Source organism: Protopterus annectens, chromosome 9.part0, assembly GCF_019279795.1.
Source record: "Protopterus annectens isolate FY-2018-M chromosome 9.part0, PAN1.0, whole genome shotgun sequence".
NCBI lineage: Eukaryota > Metazoa > Chordata > Ceratodontiformes > Protopteridae > Protopterus > Protopterus annectens.
In genome coordinates, this window is record NC_056743.1 from 147,262,491 (window position 1) to 147,281,842 (window position 19,352).

Sequence of the window (19,352 nt, forward strand, 5' to 3'; positions counted from 1 at the left end):
CTATAAAATGTAGATTTCATGAAAACTGATGCTTCAAAAGAATGAAAAGAAATGCCTGAAAACCAAAAGGATGAACTTATATATACAAACTCTGAGATCACACCAACTAAAAGAAGGGAGAAATCTCCCTAAAAAAACTGAATCATTACCAGTGCACAATTACAAATAGTACCAACAATGATTTCCTATGAAGAAATGCATTTGGCCATTGTCTTTCCCCCCCTATGGGCTACTGACACTCAGAGAATTTCTCCTAAAGATTATATAGGAAAGCTGGCTGAAAAAGAGTGAGACATATGGAAACTTTTAAGTTATCATATTCTAAAAAAGTTTGATACATAGCTACATTTTGGGTAAATAATGATATTTAGGAAATATGTTTATATTACCAGTTAGCTTGGAAAAGGATATGTTAGAGTTAATTTTTAGATTTTTTATGGGGTCATGATTTAATCCTATGTAAAGAGATGTTATGTATTATAAAGAAAAAGAAGAGTGCTTGGGATAAAAACAATCTGTTTTAGCTTTGTTGCACTTCTGTTGGATAATGATGACTATATTCAGGGTGAAAAAAGATCTTGTGGGTATGATGATGACTACAAATTAAGAATATTTATGAGGTTTACAAAACAAGAGTAAAAATTGGTAGTGAATGAAAAATAATATTTTCAGTTAATGCAAATAAAGAATTTAATGTAGATTGTTTTTAAATAGGAAAATATGGCATGAATGGGTAATGGAAAATTATGTGAAGGCATGGTATGGAAAACATGGCATAGTTCAAGATGCAATTAAGGGTAAATAAGAACAATTTAAAGCTGAGTTACAAATTACATTTTTTTGTGAAATTATCTACTGAAAAACTTTCAAGTTAAGATGGCTATAAAATATAAGGGAAAAGATTATAGGAAATATGTATGTGGAGTGGAGAAAAAGTCTGGAACATTTCTTACTTGTGTATGCTTGGACAAAAGACTTGTTGAGGGCATATAAAAACATTTGCTAAAGGTTTCTTAACAATGTAAATATGAATATGAATGTTCATGGAGTTTAAAATTATGTTACCAAAAAGAAATTAATAAAATGGATAAATGTTTTTTGTGGATTATATGGAATATGAGATGTAATGAGTTACTATATAGTATGATTTGGGACATAAGTTGTGTAAATAATGGAATAAAAAAATGGTTATGAGAAATGAGATGGGATGGGTAAGTTGGGGTTTCTTATTTTTTCTGTGAAAATGGGAGATTGAAATGTAAACATTTTAAAGGTTATTTTGTGTCAAAATTGATATGGATAATAATGTCTATATAAATAAAGCCCCTACACTTTTGGCAAGTGCCATGGCATATTTTGCATCCAACTAAGCTACTACCAACTAAAACAAATTGAACATCAGTTTAACATCTTTTCCAGTGGATTGTATTATTGGGCCTACATTTTGCTGTCAACTTTACATTTTTATTTTGCAGTTGTGAATTCTATAGCAGTCACATCTCACATTCTTCTGTCTTTTCATCTTATCACATTTCAGCAACTTTTTCTTGTTCATTCCATTATCCCCTTCTGTCTTTTAGCAAAACTACATTATTAAGTTATCCTGTCTTTTCATCTGCACTTACCATTGCAGAATCTTGGTCAGCTCCTGCTACTTCTGTAGGCAGCCTGATAGCACTAAGTATTTTATGACAGTGCAGTAACTGCCTGAAGCTTGTCAAAAACTCTATTTCCACCTCACAATGATTCAATATATGAGAAGTATAAATATTTATTAAACACTGAGGCAACCTTCTCACCTCAGAACATATTTGGTAACCACCACACACACTTACAGTATGCAGCACATTCAATACACCTGTTAAAAGAAAACTGCCTAAGCCTCTCAGAATAAGAAATAATAATAGTGAGCCAGTACTTCACAAAGCAACAGACTTATCTTCACCCTCCATGCTAAGAATCCAAGCCTTTAAGGACCACTGTGAATGCATATATCTACAGCAATGTTTCAGTACAACTAGGCAACTCTATTGTCAAACATATGGACATCACCCCTTACCAGGATGGATAAAATTAGGTTAATAGTTAACTGTCTTTTCAGAAACAGATCTAGAATGCAACAAGTGTTCATAGATCTCTCCATCTTGGCAAATACAGTTATAACCCAATAGTAGTTCACGTGAGAGCGAATGACCTTGGGCACTGTACTGAGAGGTAAATGTAATAGGATATTATTGAGCTTAATATGCATGTGTCAGAAACAGGAAAGACATAGGTTTCGAGTGGCATTTTGCCATAGTCCATATTGATGCCAAGTTTCAAAGCCAAGATAATTGGCTTTAAAATCTGGCTGGTGTCATTGTAGCAGGATCCAGTATGTGGTGGCTTGGAATGAGATGGGTAGCAAACCTTCCTGCTTGTTCTGAGAAGATCTGCTCCTCTCTTATCAGGGCCTCTACATTCTGGCTAAAACTTTTGCTGTTCCCATAATGCCTTTTTAGGCAGAAACAGTCTGCTAGGCATTCTAACCTAGTAAATTCTAATCTAGAACACATCAAAGTGGCTCTACTCAAAGCCAGGAGTCTAAACAAAAATGCCCAATCATGAGGTCGTGTAACATGCATGCCTTCATAAATGTATAGTTAGAGAGAAATGTTTTCAATGCAATGAAAGCAATTCCTCTATTCATGGGTTTACCATTGATCTTATTTTGTCTACAGACCAAATGGCAGTTTTGAAGAAGTATCAATATTTGTCAAGGATAGCATTACCTCATGGCTTATTTCTTATTACTCCAAATTTTAACTCCCATATGCCCAAATCATCCTAAAACAGATTAATTACAACTTTATAACAAGCTACAGAGCACCATCTATGTCCAATTCTGAGCATAATAGCTATCTTAACACCTTGGCTAAACCCCCCATTAAACTCAATACCTTTCTACTTGGGGACGTCGACTATCCATTAATAAAATGGGTGACCTACACTGCCAATGGCTGGTATGCCCAGTGCTTCCTTGACATTATAAATACTAACATCCTTATAGAAATAGTTAATCATCCTAGTAGGTACCCATATGCCCTTGATTATCTTCCCTTGTTAAATCAGACCATAAATCAGTGACCATTATTTTAAAGATGGTGGTACTTCCCCTCCAAATACATCTGTGTTTAGGGACTTCTCAAAAGCAAGTCTTCTTCATCCTGCTTTTAACCTAAATAAATTTCTCTGTAAACCTCTTCCTGTTGATTCTGTTGTTTTAACCAGTGCCCATGCTTCTGACTTGTACTCTCACTTAAATAGTTATATTGATGATACTGTATCATAAGAGACGCAGGTACTTGTTATTGATAATTCGTGTTGATAAAGCCTTTACACACCCTCGCCCAGTAACTTAACTAAACTGACTCCAAAGCAGTACAGTTTCATAAAAAGGCATCAAATCCCATCTCCCTACAAAAATCCTTCTTCATGCTGTAATACTCCATGTTTTGATGAACTACAGATGCATTTAGCCCTTTTCAATGAACTCAGATATGGCAGTATGTCCATTGAGTGATCATGCTACAGTCGTACAGAATAAACAAAATAATGTAACAAATCACTACTTTCAAAGATTAGTATAAATATTTATTGTATTGCATATCACAGGGAATAAATACAAATCAGAATAGAAGAAAAAAAGTCTGAACAAGTAAAAGAAAAAAACATATTCTATAAAAAGTGAATAAGCATATTCCAAAAAAGTTATTTATGGAAAAATAAAACTTACAAGAGCTTCCTAACAACTGATAGAAGCACAGTTATTCAAATGACATGTAATCATAAGAAATCCGTCAGACATTCTCTATAGCAAGCAGTCAGAACAGCAAGTACTGGAACATCAAAAATGAACTATTAAAACAACAAGGTGGTACTAGAGAGCTCATGTTCCTATAGGTTAAGGCAGTCCTGCTGAGCTGCTTATCATACCTCTCAACTATTCTTGATTGGAGCTCAAAGTTTTGCTCTGTCCCTCCTAAATCTGTTGATTTTGGGAGAAAGAGTGGTGGATTACACATAATAAAGAATGGCAATAAAGCTGTAAAGTTCTTTTACTTTAGAAAATGCACATTCATTCACACTGTCTTATTCTATCATCTTCTCAGGTTAACAGAACTGATATTTTAAAAAGTGTTCCTGTTTGCCCTGATTCTTTCTGGATTTACCCCTTAGTCTGGAAGTAAGCTGTTGAGGGCTGTGCTGCTCATTGGTGCAGTGGTTAGAGATGCAGGCTTAAGAAAATAATGTCAACTCTTCAGGTCTAAAGGAAAGATTTTTTTTGTATCTTATTCGATAAAATAATCATCATTGCCTGACGACTGATTATTTAACCTCCTTGCCTGCCTCTGCCTGTATGTTTGCAAGGCTGTATATTTATGTCTGTTTCACTACATCTGTATGCAACTACCTTTATTTATTTATGTAACTCTAGTTTCTTGCTTGTTCCTTATGCTGCTTTTATGACTTGTTTAGTTACTTACTTGCATAGCTGGCCTTACGCACAGGCCAACTAGGCAGCTGCCTAGGGCACTGCTCTAGCAGGGGCACTTTTCCAGGAAATCTGCATGGTGTATTAGACCAGCATGGGGGCACAGGGTGGTGCTGGGAGGGAGCAGTGGAGACCTTTTGCCTAGGGCACCTGTTGACCAAAGGCCGTTCCTGCTTACTTGATCCTCAATGTTCCTACAGTCTCTGTTCTGAACAATCACTTTCGGGGAAGTATCATGTATTCTGGGCAAATAAGTGCTGTTCGATGAATACTGCTTTGATCAAAAGCTAGGTGACTAGCTTACAAGATACATGCTAAAATGTTTATTTTGACAAGTAGATTCCTGATATGGAAATAAATGATGCCTTTGCAAAGTCTGCATGCACATCTTTGCCTCCTACATCAATTTACTAACCTTATCATGTCTAATGTCACTATATCGCAGGGAAAAGAGAATTTCCCCTGCAGAGTACTTTAATAAAGTATATTTTTCTATGCAGAAATGGTTGAAAAAGTATCTGTTGTAATTTGTCTATAGAGAAATTGAGATATATTTTTACATTTTCTGTTAGTGGCACTACAGAATATTCAAGATTAGTCAAATAAAGCCTTGTTGCTTTCATTAAATAATATTAAATATTAAGGTATACATTTCTTAGTCTGTCATTTTCATTATGCAGAGCATAAATGTGGCTGGGGACTCTATTCGCCAACTCAGTAGGCAAAACTTGGAACTTGCTCCCTGACGAACTTACTCTCCAACCCTCCTTAACCCAGTTCAAAAAAAGCCTCAAACTACACTTCCAATTGCACTGGCAATGTCCCTGCTCAAACCCTGACTGACTACCAACTGCTGGTCTTGGAAACTCTGCCTAATCAAATCAATCATAGATTCTAAAAGGTGTCTGAACTCTTTAAGGGACTAAGCCCTTAACTGTGTGTATCAGTGTCTGAAACTTAAACTGCTTTATCTGATTATGTCATCAATGATTTATCTAGGTTTGTAACCTTACTGAAGACTGCATATTATACTTATTTCTAAATGTTTCTATTGTTCCTAATGTAATTGTACTCTGCTAATTTGGAGCTTTTCTCCCCGGGCTTCCGCTGAAAATGGACATATATCCAGTTAGACTTTCCCGGTAAACAAATGAGTAATAAACAAAATTATTCAAAAAATGGCAGAAAGCACAGAATTAAAATAAATGTGATGTGTATAAAGAATACTGTTAAAGAAATCCGGAAGGTCATGCTGTAATGCTATAATTTATGAGCATTTCCAAACTTTGCTTTGAAATGGTGAAACACAACTCTTCACATACAAATACACATGCACATATATGGCTAGCAGCCACATTGCACATGTACATAACTTAATTATCCTTAACAACTGACACTGGTCCTGACTATTTTAAACAAGGTGTGCATATTCTTGAGGTTATTCTGATGTCCTGTTTTAATTCAGAACATTACAGCTGCTGTCCAACATACAAAGAATGTGTCTGTCTTCCCAGTCTGGTCTATACCATTGACTGTGTTATTTTCTTATACAATTTCTTTGAGATATATCAATATATGTGCACATACACACATCCATAACACGCAAAAGATATATAGCACCCAAACAAACACTGTAATTAATTTTTAATATACAAGGCACACTCCATAGAATGCAAACATAAACCAGAATTCTCTCCACAAAAAAGAGCCTTTTCAGTATCAAATTACACTCTATGACATAATCAATTTATATAACTTTTCTGGTGGGAAATTCAAATTTTTTTTTAATAAAATTCAGCTCATAAACAATGAAAAATTAGTAGAGTCAATAAATGATCACTAAATATATGGACAATGAATATAAAGTAGTGAATAAAAAGATATTTATAAACAAATTCAAAACTTCTTCTTCTTCTTTCAGCTTTTCCCGGTTAGGGGTCGCCACAGCGGATCACTGTCCACTCATAATTGGCAGTGGAGTTTTACGGTGTCGAGTTGCCAGCCCATCGCCCAACCTTCCACAGAAGACACACACACGCACGCACTCATGCCTATGGCCAATTTAGTGTGTTAGTGTGTCCAATCCACTTACAGCATGTCTTTGGGATGTGGGAGGAAACCCACACGACCACAGGGAGGACATGCAGACTCCGCACAGAACGCACCCCAGCCGAGGATCGAACCAGAGAATCTCTTGCTGTGAGGCGGCAACACTAACTGCTGCACCACCGTGGTCGCCCTTATACACAAATTCAAAACACTGTTCCTAAATATAGTGACATCAAGTGGCAAAACAAAATGCTGCATGCAAATAAAACAAAAATCAGTTCATATATACATATCAACATCAAGTGACAAAGAACAAAATTACTTACCATTTCATTCATCCATTCACAACCCCTTTTTCTCATTTTTGCTCATGGAGTCAGGGTGTCACTTCATCGGTGACAATCATCTACAGCCAAGGTTTACACCACTGGGTGGCTAACCCTGCTACTGTAGTTCTTCCACATCGCACACTCAAATGTGCAGTCATAGCTATGGCCAGTTTAGAGTGTCCAATCCATCTACTGCATGTCTTTGGAATGTGGGAGGAAACCCAAACACCTGGTGGAAACCCACACAAACACAGGGAGGACATACAGACTCTGCACAGAAGGCTCTTCAGCCAAGAATCCAACCAGGGAACCACTTGTGAGGAGACAAAGCTATCCATTGTGCATCCCCTATGCACCATACATTGCTTGTCATTATTTGCTGAAAATTAATTATAAGAAGCATTATATTTCCTATAAATAGCACCACTACATATTAATTTAAAAATATGTTAGCCGTAACAGAAATATAAAACCTAAATTAAATACATAAAATATGAAATTTTTATATAATATTAAAACATTTATGTTAATTCATTTAAGCCTATACCAAATATGTCACCCAAATTTATAATCCATCTTTTCTCTTTAATATGCAAAATCACAGCTTGTCATTTTATTGGGTGAACTAGATGTAAACTTATTACCTATAAAGTGAAAAGTAGTGTCTCCCTGGGATTCTTGATGTTGCACTAATGCATTGCATTCCCTGTGACATCTTAAATCACTCAAATGAATGGATAAATGCTGTTTAAACATTGCAGATGTCTCTCCAACATAGAAGCCCCATATTTACAGGTAGCTAAATAATCCATTCAGTTGAGCATGTAACATTCATGAATATCAAAAAACCTGTGTGTATTAATATAAAAGAATGACTTAGTTTTTGTAACATTTGCAGAAAAAATTGCCACGAAGGTAACATCCAGGTTTCATACCAAAATACTTTTCTAGACATTTCAATATATGGATGATTAGCATTAGTGTTTCCCCTTCTATATGAGTAACAACATTTTTGTGGTTATACTACTATAAAACTGTTGTGCAAGGACCACTGTGATTACACTTCAAAACTTTAAAAAAAATAAACCTGTAACACGCTTGTTTAGTACAAAACCTGACTATAACACTTTCAGAGGTGTGTAACAATTGTTACACACCCTCTGTGTGCTGTATGGTTTGGTCTCACTCAAGGGACATTCCTTCACTCTAAACTGTTCCTGAATATTCTGTGGAAGTTTACAGACAACAGTCTCTAAGTAACTAAATTAAAGCAGTATGTGAAAACTGTCCTTGACTTTTTCCTTCAATTATATTTACATGCTATCTGTGCAAGTGCATTACTGGCTTAAAAAGTCAATAAAATATTTTGTTCTTTTCTTTTGTAAGCAGTAGTACACAGAGTAGATAAAGCTCCATGCACTACAAAGAGTTATGATCAGGCCTCGTCGATCATAACCAATTATTGCATGTTTTTGACATGTATGCCTGGAGTTACCTCTAGAGTTCTGCTCTCAAACACATAATATGGAGGACTATGAGTGGCTCACTGATGCTAATCGACTTCCTGTGTGTTCAAACATGGATGCTAAGAAACTCGCCATGACAGTGAAGCTCAAGAGGTAAATCTTAACAGCCATATAGAGAACAGATAATATTAGGTTAGCACCTGTGACCCAATCATAATTCTTTGTAGTGCATGGAGCTTTATCTCCTCATATACTACTTGTTACAAAAAAAGAAAAAAAATGCTAAGTTTTTTGCCAGCTTTCAAAGAATGAAGCACTTTGCCAGCACTGTCAGAAAGGTGGTCTAACACTTATATTTCACCTTCCATGCCTCATATGTTTGGTCTCTTGTTCAGAAATTCTGTTCTCTTCAGACAAATTACTGAGGACTGAAGACACTAAATAATGACATACATTTAGGTTTCAGTTTTGTATCATTTAGAAAATGCAGGCAAACAAGCATCCTGTTATTCTAGTAACTTTCTAAGTTTATAACAGGACATAATAGTTAACTGGTCAGTAATGGCAGATTTTACTGCCTAGCCAAAGACATGACCTTAGCATCTTAAGCAGGGGTGCTTAACATTTGTTAAGGTCAGGTCCTGCACCACTCTGGCACTTTACTGATTTGTCTTTTTCTGAATAACTGATTGTAATTAGCATGTTCCATGCAGTACGGTATAGCTATGATAGGAGAACTGATCTTAAACCTTTATATTCTGGTAGAGTTGTGGAGCTAAAATAAAAGAAGCTTAACTTCAGCATTGACCTGGTTTGCGGTTATGTTTTGGTTCGCCGAATACTATTATGTTTCCGATTGGACCTTTAGTTCATTCCTGTCATAGAAGAAGGTATATGTATGAAGGAGTACTGATTTTATAATAAATCTAAGCCAGCAGTCAAACATCTCGAAGTGAGAAAATATGAATACAACTAACATCTCATACTGTTAGATTATACACATCCATACATGCAAAACATTTTAAGGGCTTCTAAAAAAAAAAAAAAAAGTATATATATATATATATATATATATATATATATATATATATATATATATATATATATATATATATATATACACACACACAAACATATATATATATATATATATATATATATACACACACACATATATACATACTGTTGCAGAGTAGCAAAGCGCAAATGTTCATATGTGTGAATGTTGTCCTTAATGGTGTTTTAGCCAACTTTTTGTGCAAGATCACACAACAGCATTGTCAGAGAATTTATCCTAACCCCACTTATGTGCAGTCTCAGAGCTGGTATATATATTTAAGAGGATAGTGTGGGGTAACCCCATGCAAAAAAAAAAAAAAGTGTTATCTGTTGTTTTGGATCATTTTAAATTTGCTGTAAAGTGATAATTCTTTTTTGTGCAGTCTTTGGAGCACTCAATATTTCATAAGACAATCATATATTTATGTCTGTGCTTGCTTCCTCTCTCTCTCTATCTATATAAATAAAAATATAAATGTTCATTTGTTCAAAATCTTAAATCTCCAAAAGTTCTTCACCGATTGCTTTGAAATTTTCACATAATGTTGCATTCGAATACGTGTGTGATTTTATATACCTACTATTATATAGATGTCACATGTTGCATTCGAATACGCGCGTGTTTTTATATACCTACTATGGATTCTATATATTTGTATACAAATATTTTATATGTTTTTATTATAACTTTCTTACTTCTTTTTCAGTGCAATCGATCTGCTTTAGTTCATCCAAATAATGCCTCATAGAAGATCAAACTTAGGTCATCGTACTCGCGGAGCGGAAGCAGTGCGACGAGTAATTGCAAATCAAACTGAGGAAGAACGGGCATCAGCAAACGAGTGAAACAGACAAAGAATGGCTCAAATACGTGCTGAGGAAGCAGCAGAGCGACGTGCAGCCAGACTTGAGGATGTACAGTTGCGAGCACGGCGATCACATTCTGCAGCTTCAGATCTGCTTCGCTCTCCTCGATTGACACCAGCGGACAAAATAAATGCTTGCCTGAAATACTCTACTTTATGGCGACACTTAAAGACATTAAAATTAACTACAAATATGCATGTCCAGCTGCAACACAATCAATCAGCTGAGATATTCTCACATCAATTGCTGGAAATTGGGAACGGAAAGGTGCTGGTTGATCTGACCTCAGGACGAATTTCATTGCCTCATAACTACTGCAATTTAGTGATGTCAAAAGAAGAATTGGTTGAAAAAGTATTTCCCAATATTCAAACCAATTATAAGAATCACAACTGGCTGACTGAACAAGCTATTCTTGCTGCCAAGAACAAAGACGTCTACGAACTTAACAATATTATTCAGTCTAACATTCAAAGCAAGGCAGTCACATACAAGTCCATCGACACTGTTGTGGAAGCAGATGAAGCGGTTAATTATCCAACAGAATTTTTGAATTCACTCGATCTGCCAGGGATGCCACCGCACGTACTGCAATTGAAAATCGGTGTGCCAATTATCATGTTGCGAAATATCAACCAGCCAAAGCTTTGCAACGGCACGCGGCTTGCAGTAAAAAAATGAATGAGCAACGTCATAGAAGCAACAATCTTGACAGGACCTTCCAAAGGTGAAGATGTCCTCATTCCTCGCATTCCTATGATTCCAACGGATATGCCATTTCAATTTAAGAGATTGCAGTTCCCAATTTGATTGGCGTTTGCAATCACCATCAACAAAGCTCAGGGCCAATCTTTAGAATTGTGCGGTTTAGATCTACACACAGATTGCTTCTCACATGGACAATTATATGTTGTGTGTTCCAGAGTCGGCAAACCAGACAATCTCTATATCTGCACAGACAATGGAACAACAAAAAATATTGTATACCCACAAGCATTGTGAAATAAAACATATTAGAAACGTGCACTTTCTCTTTTCTTTCTTTTCCATTTAACCACACTGAGCCACAGCAACGCGTGGCCAGGTATATATATATATATATATATATATATATATATATATATATATATATATATATATATATATATATATATATATATATATATATACATATATATATATATATATATATATATATATATATATATATATATATATATATATATGTATATATCTATGTGTGTGTGTGTGTGTGTGTATTATTTTATTTGAGTCCCTTTATTCAAAGTAATGCCCACATTAGTTTTGATTTCAAATACTTTCATAATACGTGCTATATATATATATATATATATATATATATATATATATATATATATAGACATTTTATAAAATTGCCAAATTAAGAACATATAACTATATTTTATAAAACGTTGGCACCATTTCATGATATATAAATATATTTTATAAAAAAGCCCCCCATTTTAGAGCAATGTATTGCTAAGATTTGTAGTTCTAGAGTACTTATCTGGCTCCCTAAACTTGTTTCCCTTTTAAAACACTTACCTCTACTAATGAGTTGCCAACATTTCTCTCCATCTGTAAAAACAATAGAAACAACAGACAAACACTGAGACTTTTCAAAAATCTGAGTTAATTTTTTCTGACAAGGTAATCTTGGCAGTAGCAATTTCGTTTTGGTCATCTTGTTAGCTTTTTTAAGGATGATGAGTTTCAGATTACATTGAATTTGAATTTTCTTGTGCTTACTTGAGTTGCAATAATAACTACATGCAAAGAAGTACAAATGTTTAGTGTAATGTATCACATTTCAAACATGCCACTTGTTAATAGTGGAAATGAATAAACTTGGTATTTACAAAATAGTCCTTACTTTCAGCTGAATGTGTAAGGTTACTTAGTACAGAAGCTATCAGACTGAATAGCTATCGTGGCAGCATGTAAAACATCCTTCCTAATTATGACTTGGGACTGCATTAATTAGCAGAGAATACTACTACACATACTCAGCTCTCTTAGAACTGTATTAAGACTGAGCACACAAATCATCATTTTGAGGATTCAAGATATTAAGATAATTTTTTACATAACTACTGCTAACAATGGTAGTTTTAAAATGTTTAGTACTGACTCTGCAATATAGTAACAAATTATATTTTCCATTCATGTTGCCAATAAAAGAATATATTGTGGACCTCATCATGATGCCTAGTTGTACTAATCTCTTTACAGCTTCCTTTCACCCATCAGCTCTACATATTTTCCTTCTTCCCACCCATCCCTGGTCTTTGCATATGCATGTGTCTTGTTGGTCTCCACTGTCTAATCAAGCAGTTTATTCAGTCAATATATCATCACTTCCGTGAAGAAATACTTCCTCATAAACTGAATAAATATGCATTGTGCTGCTACAGGCAGAAACCCCTCTTCCCTCTCTGTCCATTGTCTACAATTAGTTTCCTGTCATCTTCTGCTTGTCGTCTTATGTATCTATTTCATAACTGCCTCCAATCCTGCTTTCCAGGAGCATTCTCCCAAGCTGCGTAGCCTTTATTCCTACATTCTCTAGTCCTGTAACCACACATATAGCCATACCGTGCACCATTTCTTTCACTTTAATATCTGGTTTTGCACCTGTACTTGAGCTAGATATAGTTCTGCAACTGCAGCCTCAACCAATGCCTTGTACAATGGCAAAGGTCATCTCCCGGTCCCCTGAGAACATTCCCCATCATATGTCACTCATCATTCTGCTAACACACTTTCCATCGGCTTCTGAAGATCCATTATGGTAAAGATTATTCCTAGGTGCAATTCCTACTCTGTCTTTTGTACTTTCACCCTTCACTATTACCCTACTTCTAGGCTGCCACACATCAAACATATTTTGCATTTGTCAGCATTTGTACCTCCACTGTCATCTGCAAGCCAAGATTTCTGGTCTGCTAAATATCCTTTTCAGAATTATCCCATTTACTAGTGCATTCTGCAAATCTAGGAATCATATTCCCCGTCTTCATTGTTTTTTCTGTCACATTATGCATTGAAAACTACTGTCCCAGCAATGATGCCTAGAGTACATGAGTAATTAAAATCATCTCCCTGTATAGCTCTCATCAGATTGTTACACATTACAACCTCTTGCCTAGTCAAGTACCAAGTTATTTTATGAACTTTTGTTTGAACTCTCTTATGTGGGATTGAGTTAATGTCTCCAAGTCAGAGAACTATATCATATAGGTTTTGCATTGTCTTTTCAGTGAAGTCATGTCAAATATTACTGGGAAATCTTTCTCCAAATCAATGAAAACGAATCTGTCTTTCTCAAACCTATTTAAGCCATGATCTGAGACACAATGTCATATGTAAAGACAGTACAGTTCAGCCAGAGAGCAGCATATTTTAGAATGGTAGAAGAAAATTGAAGTAGATACAAAAAAATCATGCATTATACAGTGAAAAAGGCAAAATGCAGCAGAAATGATGTCTATGGATCACCATTAAACACTGATTGTGATGCTATAAGGCAGTGGTAATAACACCAGAGGTACCATCCTATTCTACTAATGAAGCTGAATTTGACTAATGATCACTCACGTAAGGAATGTCTTACAAGTAAGGCAGTTAGCTATATAATAGTTCTCATACTAGCCTAATCTAATATATGAGTTTAGTAGAATTATTGGGACTTTGAAACACTAGATTAATCAAAGTCACTGTCATGTGGATGAAGGCTAAGTTCAACTAGAATTATTAAAAAAAATCATGGGGGGGGCATGTACTTGAATATTGTAGTATCTCTGTCGCTGCTATCACAGTTTGAGAAAGTGTGGAATTTCTTTTAGGCTTTACTAAACTATAGTTTGTTTTAGTTGAATATGTTTATTTTATGACTTTTTTTTTACTTATTTTTATCAAGTCACATTTTGCTTCACTAAGTACGTACTTCTGCAACTAAAATTTTAAACCTCCCTCTATTTATCTTTCAGCTTAATATACTACTATGTTAGTTGAATGTTGGGTACCATCTAAACATTTCAGATGTAAAATTGTTAGTGTAAGTAATGAAAATTCAAAACAGTCTGAGATACAAAATCTCTAGCTGTGGTTTGAGGCATACTTCTCAGTTATCCAGTGTTATGAATCGCCAACTGCCCAGTTTAGCATTATAATTTAAAGCAGAAAACATAGATTGCAACTCTATACCTCATGGAAAGATTTTGAAGAAATCATTAAAATGTAAGAACATTGTGGGGAGAGCTGTCACTCTGACAGACACAACTATAATGGATTTCTGTCTACATAGCTTGTATCCAAGACGATGACATCTGTGAAATGAAATGATAAACATGTATTTGTCCTATTCTACACTGGATGATACCATGTAGAAGCAGAAAGATGAGAAATTAGAAAGCAATTTAAAATAAGGAAAGAGGTATTTTTACAAGCTATGGCTCTGAATAATGAAATTCAATTGACGTGTTGACATCCATGGGAACTACAGCAGTGATTGCTGATGGAAGACATCTACCAATATTTCACTGTTAGATGTTTGTATCCTCTGAAACTGAAATACTTTTTCTGAGATTCCAGCTACAATGGTATTCTTCCTGAATGGGCAACTATGGGAAATACTATGCTGCATCTTTCAGAAGAGATACCTTATAGCAAGATGGTATGTCTGAGTTCTGGATAAAGCAAAACATACTGCAACCAATAATGCAATTATTGATTAATGATGGAAATATATTATATGGCACTATTTTGATTTATCACACTACATTTCTGTTTACAGTATATTCCCTACACTTTAACTGTTGGCTACTCTGATAGCCATTATTAGTCACACAGTTTAAGACTAGAGTTGAAGCTATAATTTCTAGAGCAAAAGAAACAATATTCTGATTTATCTCCTCTGATGTCTTCTGTCAAGCACCAAACAGCATGGTGTCCCACATCCACAATGGTTGCTTATAACCACTTACTATAGACACAGGAAGCAGTCATTATAGCGACCATGCCTAGCATTTGAATAATGAGTGGGAAAAGGATCCTACTTGTCCATGCATGGCAGCATTAATTTGGGTGGAACTGTGTTTAAATTGTTCCTTTTAAAACATTGCTTGATTAAAAATATCCCTGACATTCCAAAGCATTATTTGATCTGTGTTCTGTTTTCAGAGCAGCAGTGACCTCCAAATGGATTATATAAGACAGATGTGGAGTAGTCAAGTGTGACTCTCCCACACCTAAAAAAAAGAATACTTCAGAATTTTCTCATCTTGTTTCTGTGACTAGGACTTGCACTGTGTTTCTAAGCAGTTGCTCTTGTTTAATTACTCATACCAAAACAGTGAGCTTCTGTAACATTTATCTATCCATGTGACAAAAGAGAATACAGCTCAGCATATTATTTATTTGTTTTTTACAGTTTTGCAGACATGGGACTGAGAGTTTGATAAAGGAATCACATGCGTACATCATGTCTTTTCTGGCAAAATGCTAGTTTTGCTACTTCGTACAATTCTATGAATGTAATTTTCCCATGTCACTGTAGTAGTAGTACCACAGAAACCTGGGCCTGAAGTCTTTGTCAGTATTTGTTTGTTCCATAATTCTAATAATTTGATTGGTATAGAGAATACCTTCTGAAATAACAGCTGCTCATATCCAGGCCTGAGTAGAAAAAGCACAGCTAAAGAAACTTGTCACACTGAAAACTCTATACGCAGAATTTGTCACATCAAGAGAGTAGCCCGATTCAGCATGATCTTGTAACGTCCAACTTATTTGCAGTGGGGGAAAAAAGGGTAGCTGTTTGCATAAATTTAACTGCATCTTCTGGAGTGTTGGTTGGTGTCTAACTTTTCAATCACAACTGGTCAAACTTACTTTTTATTGCAGGTCACATCATACACTTGTAGGCACCTTGGAATTGTTGTTGGTGTGAGACCAGTGTGCACCATTTAGGGAAATTATTTTCCAGTTATTGTACAACCATAAAATTAGTATATATAAGTTAGGGTCTGGGGGTTCACCTCCCACCAAAAACACTTTTTCAATTTTTTGATCTATGCAGATAGATTGCAAAGTTATGCTCTCAATCAGTTATGACCGCTGCTTTTGTTTAATGATTGTGCCTTAATGATTCACAGGCGAAGCCTCTGCACAAGGTGGTGGGGGGGGTGCCTTTCATCTTTTTCAGGCAATGTTGTTTCAGTTAACAGTATTTTTTGAAAGTATAACCAGCTTCTCTGCTTTTCAACAATAAATCCAGTTCTGCTGTTTACTGAAGTACAACAGGACTTTAGCTAACTTATATATGTTTTTATAGAGGAAGAATGATCATGAGCGGATCGGAGTTCCGCTGTGATGACCCCTAACCGAGAAAAGCCGAAAGTCTGATAGAGGAAGAATGTTATTATAAGGAAGAAGAGAAAAATATCCAGCAGAAAGTTATATATTTAGGCAACTGTTTTTGTTCAGGTTTCACCTAAGTTATAAACTACAACCAACTGCTTTTTTCAGCAGAAGAGTTTTTGTATGACAAGGAAGTGAAGAAACCAATAAGACTCACCAAGAAATGCATCTGGGTTCAAAGTTAAAAAAACAAAATCAGTTTTGTAGTATTTATTTATTTATATACCCTACCATTATGGTAAATAAGTTGAATACCACATCTTCATAAAACCACAGAATGCTTGATGTATTAATCACAGATCCTTGAGCTGCAATTTTAAGGCTGGGGTAATAACATTAAGGCAAAAATATACATCCTGCCATAGCAGATGGATAAGAAAGGTACACTTTGTCCTCATGGATACCCTACCAGTCACTTTTTGGAATTCAACTACTGCACAAAAACTCTGGCTTTGATTAGTATATCTTAGTTTTCCTTATTCTTCGCTGCATACAAATCTTTTCCTTCTGAGCTAACTCTGAGTATAAACTTGACAAACTGCACACACAGGACCCTACCCAGTTTGGGTTTGTGAAGGGACGATCGTGTCTCCTGAACCTGACTGACCTCTTCAAATCAGTCTCCAGAGCTGGGGATGAAGGTAAGGTGGTCCACACAGCCTATCTGGACCTCGCCAAGGCGTTTGACACCATACCCCACTCTGGAATCATAGATAAACTTACTAAACTGGGCATAAATCCCTACATCACTCGATGGGTTGCCAACTGGATTACTGACAGAACCCAGACTATAAAAATAGCCGACTCCAAATCCAGCTCCAGACAAGTGGAGTACCTCAGGGTTCAGTCCTGGGACCGCTCTTGTTTGGCATCTACTTCTCTGAAGTACAGGCCGACACTAAGGGACTCTGGCTAACAAAGTTCGCAGATGACTGCAAACTGGGAGCCATTACTGAATCCCCAAATGATGTGGATATTCTACAAAAGGGCCTTACAGAAACAGATCCTTGGTGCCAGAGCCTTAGACTCAAGCTTAATTCCAAGAAATGTATAGTTATCCCCTTTGGGAAAAAACACATACCCATGAATTATTACATAGGTGGCAGTATACTAAACACCAAAAGCATGATGACAGACTTAGGGACACAGATGGACAGTGGTCTCACATTTGATAACCACACTGCCACAACAGTCAGGAAATCCTTCTATGTGGCACACCTCATCACTAAGGGCTTTTCATCCAGAAAAAAGGAGGTCATTGTCCCACTGTACTCATCTCTCATTAGACCCATTATAGAGTACAACACCCTGTTTGGCATGTACCTCACAAGACATATGCAACAGCTAGAAAGGCCGCAGAAATACCTCACTAAAAGAATCACAGGCCTAAAGCAGATGCCCTATGCTGACTGTCTAAAAAAATTCCAGCTATACTCTGTGGCATATCGTCTATTCAGAGGCAATCTCTGCTTAACATACAAAGCCATGGCAATCCCTGAGCTGTTGGACATGCTCCACTTAAAGAAATCCTAATCCCTTAGAACCACACGCTCCAGGGATCTAAACCTTGTCATCACAATGAACAAAACATGCTGGAGGGATAGGTTCCTGACCCAGAGACTCCCCATACTCTGGAATAGACTGGCCATACATGTCAAGCAGAGCACCTCCTTGGCCCTCTTCAAAAGGAACCTTGACGATTGGAAGGGAGAAAGGAAATTCACCCCAGGGATCACATCAGTCACCCTGCTAGACAGGGTTCCAGGGAAGTAAATACTGTGGGAAGAAATATCCAGGGAATTGTTATGGCTAGGCTTGTATAGGCCCTAGGGCCGATAGCCTAGTACCAATCTATGAACAGTTTATTATGATGTGTGCTGCTGTTTTGCATCTGCCTGGTATTTAAAAAATCCATGTTCTGCTCACTTGTTTACACTGATCTTTTATTTCTTATTACTTTCTTGTGATGCTTCTTGCAGTGCCGGTGTGCAACTGTACTGCACAGCAGAGCACATTAGCTCTAAGCAAGAATATTAGAACAATAATCAAAATGAAACATGAGATGCCTTATTATCTGTCAGCAGCAGAATGAAAAAACAAAAACAAAAACAACAGAAACTGTTCTTTGTGCCAAAAGCAGAGGCAGCCTTAGATGAACTGGCATCCTAGGTAAAAGGGCTCAACAGCAACCACTACTGCCCATGGCCTTGTGAGCACTCACACACAAACCACCCAGTGCCCCAACCTGGCCAATCCACATCATCTATATATCTTTTTTCCTTAATTTTTCTCACAGTTTGGCCAGTATTAATAATCATTTGCACAAATGGGATAGGGGTATTCCTAATACTTATGAATGAGAGTAGCAAAGGTGAGATTCATACAGGCCATTTACATTAATGCAAAAGGCCTTAATAATGAGATGCAAATCATAAGTGTTGTAAAGCAGTATGCCAATGAGGTGGTTTAGTAATGCATAGTCCGACATCCCCGTGGTATGCACATTTGTTGTTTAAAGTGATGCTTTGCCTTTGATATTGGAGCTGCAATCTGCAAACTTGTTTGTCCAAGAAATGCACAAGCACTTCCCTGACACGTAAATGAATT